The sequence below is a fragment of the Neopsephotus bourkii genome, unplaced genomic scaffold (genome assembly GCF_033783945.1).
Source record: "Neopsephotus bourkii isolate Nb327-2 ecotype Australia unplaced genomic scaffold, CSIRO-AGI_Nbou_v1 NB_1574, whole genome shotgun sequence".
Classification (NCBI taxonomy): Eukaryota; Metazoa; Chordata; class Aves; order Psittaciformes; family Psittacidae; genus Neopsephotus; species Neopsephotus bourkii.
This window is the reverse complement of record NW_026902050.1, coordinates 2,188,131-2,194,130: the sequence shown is the minus strand read 5'-3', so window position 1 is coordinate 2,194,130 and position 6,000 is coordinate 2,188,131.

Genomic DNA, 6,000 nt, shown 5'->3' with positions numbered 1-6,000 from the left:
GCCCAAACATGACTCCCCCTCGGGTTTTTATCACCCACATCGTGCTGGTGAAGGAAGAGAGGCCACCACCAGGGAACATCTGGGCTCCATTGCTCATTGTCTGGCAATTAATGTCAGAGCTGAAGACAGAAGGGACGTCAGATATTAAATAAACACGACCGCACTCTGCAGACCAGAACAGTCCCCGTGGGGAAGGCACACATGCACCCTCACCCGCACTCCTCCCCCCAGCATGGCCCCGGCCGGGGAGCAGGACACGGCGGCTTGCCGCACACACGTGTGAGCACAGCCACACATGCTCACAGGCTCCCACACAGCTTGGGTTTCACGTCAGCCAAGGCTGAGCAGGGAAGAAAACAGAGCTCCTTTTCCTTTTTCGTTTTCCAGCTGGCAGACTGCATCTGCAAGTGCAGGAACCACAGAAAACCTTACCCCGTGGAACAGGGTGGTGCAGGGAAGATGGCCAGAGCCCCTGGGGTCTGGGCTGGCTGATACCCCACAGCCAAAGCTGCTGCTCAGGGTCTCAGCCCTGGCTGGACACATGCTTCCAGCCACGTGCAGATCCCGGTGTGTGTGCACACTTCATACACTCTGCTCTGCCTTTACCAGGCCTCCCAGCCCCCCCCGTAGCCCCCACAGGCCCAGCGCTGCCTGCCGTGCTGGGGGGCTGGTGGCAGATTAGCACAGGGCCCTGCCCTACGGGTTTCTGTGCATCCCGCTGGCCAAACAGCAGGGATGGACGCTGCCACCTTCTCGCCAGCCTGGTTTAAAGACTGCTTCCCTTCACTGTGACCTTGGTGAGCACTGAAAACCTTTTTTTCCTTCCCTTTCCCTGCCTGTGCTCACAGGCAGAGCAAGCATGAGAGTGGCTGGAGCCCCAGAGAGTGGGGAGGCTGCCCAGCCCCTGCACAATGGTAGCCACACGCTTCAGTGCTGCAGACCCCATGCTGAGCGAGCTGGGGCACTGTTCAGTTCACAGGCTGGGGCAGTTGTTCCCCATGGGCTGCCTCCTGCCAGGCAGAGGATGCAGAGTTGGGCATCTGGCACAGCCCCAGTTCACAGGGCAGGGTGGCCAGGTCACGGTACCACAGCAGGGCTCAGCATTACTCGGGTGCAGGCTGTGGTGCTGGGCTCAGATTGGCTTCACACTGCTGCATGGATCGCTGCGCTGATGTGTAAGAGCCACACCGCAGCACAGGGGCACCGCATGGACTGGAGCTTGCCATGCAGGTGTGCAGGGCGTTCCTGACCTCTGCTCACTGCTGCTGCTGGAACAGTTTCCTGCATCCTGGCATCTTCCATCAAACAGGAGTTGCTTCAGCAAAGCCCATTCACCCTGTGCAAGTGAAACAAAACACAGCAGGCTGGTAGATGCCCAGGCTCAGCCTGGGTGGTCTCCCATCCCTTCTGGCCTTAAACTTGTGGGTCCTGTAAAGGGCAGCAAGGAAAGGGACCGGCAGTGAAACGTGCCCTGTTCACACAGGAGAGGAGTGCTGCACCAGCCAAGGGCAGCACACAGCGTTTTCTGCTCCTGTGTGCAGCAGGGACTCGTTAGCTCAGGGCTGGCTGTGCCTACTTTAGTCTCTGGAAGCTTTTGTTCCCTTACAGAAATTTAGTCTCTCTCTCCCTCGCTCTTAGCCCCTTTTAATATTAAGGTCAATAGGTTGACGATTAAGCAGGAAAAGGGCATGAAGAATCAACCAAATTAAATCTTGTGTGCAAACAGGTGGGTGTGAAATTTCAATCAATGGCTGGTGTTAGCAGGGACCTCCGGGATCCCGATTTCCCAGGGGAAGACTGGGCAGCCCCAGGGGGATTTGGGTACAAAAACTCCAGACATGGGAGAATAGAAAAAAGTCTTCTCAAAAACCAATATTGACAAGGTCCCTGTGTTTGCACCCCGGCTTTCCCCGGCAGCACAAAGGGAGATGATTATCCCGGGTCCTGTGGGGAGGGGATGACGGGAGCTCAAAGGTGAGCCGCCCCCCCCTTGGCTCCCCTGGCCCCAGCCCCTCTGCTTAATCCCCCTCTCGCCCAAGCTTTGAAGTCGCCAGAGGTTGAATATGGGATGTAAATCACGTTAGCCGCAGTGTGTGATCACAACGCCCCTTCGAGACAATGCCGTGCTTCCCCAGCACCTGGGCATCCCGCCGAGCCCTGGCCAGCACCGTGCTATAAACAGCCCCAAGCTGTGGAGGAAAGCAGGGACCGAGGGTGGGCTGCAGCGGGGGGCACCCATTGCGGGCGGGAGAGAACCCTGTGCTCTGGCACAGAGCCGGGAGCTGCGGTGGGCACTGCTCACCCCAGCGGCCGCGGGGCTGCCGATAGCAGGAGGCTCATCCCTGGGATTAATTAGCAAAGGCTGCGGCTGCAGAGCAATGTAAAACACGAGCTAGGGCGTTGGTTACCAGGGCTGTCCCACAGCGTTGCACATCTTGTAAGCATTAGCATCACGTAAGAGGAGCCTGCACAGAAGGACGTGGGGTTTATTGGGTTGTAAACTGCGTTGTTCCCATTACAGTAACGACATTGCTGGTGAAGAAATGTGCCTTTTGCACACGAGGCTTGGGAACCAGGTGTGCTGGAAGGAAACGTAGCAGAGTTGTTTGGAGGCCCTGCTGTCACTATTGGGATAACAGAGAGAGAGAAACAAAGCAGGCGTGGGAGAAACCACGAAGAGGTACCAAGAAGATAACTAGCACTAACCACAGGGCTGCTGTACCTTTCAGCCCTTTGCATTTATCTTCCCCAGACACAACTCACTGGCGCTCAGCTCCCCTGCACCCAACATGGGACTGCACACTGTGCCTGCTGCCCTGGGAGTTCAGTGCTGGGGTGTGAAGGGTGTCAGGGAGACAGCAAGCATCTGCCAGCTCCTTGGCAATGTTTTGATGGTCTTTGCTCTGCCTCGCTCCAGCGCTTGTATTGCCTCCAGCGGCACCTGGGAAGATGTGACACACGGGGTTTGCTGCCAAGCATAGAACAAGGTCACTGCTGGCCAAGAGAGCATCCCTGAGCATCAAGGAAATATCTCCCGTGCTTAATTTTCCTTTAGCCAAGGAAGCAGCCTCCAAAAAAAAACCACCCATGATGCTGGACCCAAATGATCAACCAATTTCCCTTTTTCCCACTACCAAAAATGCATTGCTTCTCTGCAGTCAGCAAAGTTGGCTGGTTTGATTCTTTTTTTTATCATTTCACACCCAAACCTTGACTGATTGTCCAAGACCAGCACCAGAGCTCACCAGCCACAGTCATCCTGCTGCACAGGTCTGAATGAACTGCATTACAGGTATGTGTCCACCACCCTGGCTCCAAATGCTGCTGGGTTCACCCTGGTGCTGCCACCTGCCTTGGTGTCCCCATCAGACCTTCCCAAGCAGTGCCTGGTAGGAAATGCAGGACCTGTCATCCCCGCCCTGTGGTGAATGACAGAGAGGAGCTGGGTGATGCCATGGATCTGAACCACATGGCATTGATGTGACCACGTGTACTCACTAACAGGAGCCAGGCGCAGGTACCAGCCCAGCTCACCCTCAGTCTCCCCTTCGCTCCTCTGCAGCTGGAAGGGCTGCTCTATCACTGCCTGCTGCTGCAGTGCCTGAGCACAGGGCACTGGCAGTCAAAAATAGCTGCTTTTGAAGCTTTTTCTCTTGATTCTTAATTGGGAGACTGGATGATTTTTTACTTTTTTTTTTTTTTCCCTAACAAAATATGTTGTTATTGTGGAAAATATCTGCTCTTCGCAGAAAATGCCTTGTGTTCACTGTACACATTGTGGGCCATACCAGAAAACATCCAATGTGTTTCCAAAACCACCGGGGCATTTATGTTCCTATTAGAGTGGAAATTCTCTTCAGGAAATAAGTTTTACCTAGTTTGCACTGACATTTGCTGCAGCAGAAGGCAAGCAGCCCTGTCCCCATATCACTCCCACATCTTTGGGACACGGCATCATAGGGGCACCCTGGCATGACCAAGCACCCAAACCTGCAGCACAAGCCCTGGCTTCAGCCCAAGCTTTGACCCAAGTCCCATGGGCCACCAAGCACCAACAGCCGGCATCCATCCATGCTGTCCCAGGAGTAAACCATGGCTTCTTAGGCAAGATGATACCTATTTGAGAAACACAGAGGAAAATACATCATTTTAGTCCTGTCAACAGCTCCCCAGTGCCATGCATGAGCCCACCAGCCTCCCAGGATCATGCTGGCTCAAGGACAGTTACGGAGATGCCCTTTTCTGCCCCACCTCATGAGCTGCCCAATACTGCAGCACTGCTCTTTGTCCCAGGTTGGAAGAAAGGTGTGAAATCTAGTATGGAATAGCAATGTCTGACTGTTAGATCTGGAAAAGTGACCTGATATTATCACCTCATCTTCTGCCGGTATTGCTGGTATTTCACAGTGCTGGTATTTCAACACTACCCAAGACAAACATCTAATACATTTAACATTAGCCAGTACAGCTGTACAGCATCAACGCTAACTGGAAGTTTAAAAAGCTAAGTCAAAACCAAACACTGCATTTAGCAGTGTTAGCAATTTCCACGATTGTGATATTAAAGACAATTAAAAAACAAACAAACACAAAAAACCAAACCAACCAAACCACATACCAAAAACCCTGCAAAATTTCACTTGTACCTTTAAAATTCATCTGTGATTAGCATAGGTGTCAGGATGGTGATTACAGCAACTGCACCCCTCGGTTTTCCTGCTGTGACCATGGAACAAGGTAGGAAGCACCTGAGACGACTGTCAGGGTGACTGTCAGGGTCCCTCTGCAACAGGTCAGGCTGGGCCTGAATCTGACAGCCCAGGACTTAAACTCTGTCTGGCTCAGGAGCAGCTGCACCCTTTCCAGTCAGGGACTGTTCCTTAACACTATTCCCACAGCAAAGCCTCTGGGGACAGTAAACACAACCATGTGTGTGCCTCCCCACCTGAAGCACGCCTTGTTTACTAACTCATCAAGTGTTTATAGGTTCATACCCAAGGTGGCTCACCTCTCACGCTGGAGAGCACAGAGGCTCACCAGTCAAGGGCTGGCTTCACAGGCAACAACGGCGGTGGAGATGCTGCTGTGCTGGGCTGCTCGGCCGGCCGGGAACAGCCATATTCTCAATTTCTTTCTCTTTTTTTCCTAAGCAGACTTCTGAGAAAACATCTGCTGTGCCCCAAGCCCGCACCGGAGCTGAGGATCAAAATAAAGGACTTTTGTCTTTTTATTAAGCATTTTAGCAAACGTGACTATTACATTCATATTATATTTCCCTGTTTTGTACAAACATGTTTAAGTCAGCCCTAAGAGGATTACCTTTATGGCACACCAATCTCTGCTCAAATGGGCTGACTAAAGAAACTCTTGTTAAACAGTATTTTCTCTAATGCCGGTTGCTTTTCTTCCTTGCTTTAGTGCTCAGACATCTATCCAGGCTCCCTAAATCCACCCTCCTCATAAGCTTTCAGATCAAGACTCTTCCCCCCTCAACCCCCCTCCGCACCCTTTAATACAGCTGAAGATGAACATTAGTGCTTGGTTCAACTGCACTGGAAAGGGAAAGGGCAGATTCATCAAAATCTTTATACCTCCATAGAAAAATGTAGCCTTTTGCCTTTCCTCGAGTGAATGCCTTTTCTAGAGGGTATTCATTAGGGGTTTGGTCTGTTTTTGCAGACAGCTCCACAGATGTTGACATTTTTTTTCTTCACTGGGTTAAGACGCCTTCTATAGGCTTTCAGTCTTCATTTGTTACTTCTTTATTATCCAAGAGGGGTTTTTCTTTCTCCTTTTTTTTTTTGCTTCTTCTTTTTTTTTCTTTCCCTTTTTTCCCTTTCTTCCCAAGGAGTTGACTCGGTTCTCTGAAGAGAGCAGTGGTAGTCAGCCTCATTATTATCTTGGGCTCTTTTTCATCGCCCCGGCAGGCCGGCCGGGGCCGCAGCGCCATTGTGGCAGAGCAGCAGGTAGCTGTGGCACGGCGGGGTCAGCGCTCCGGCC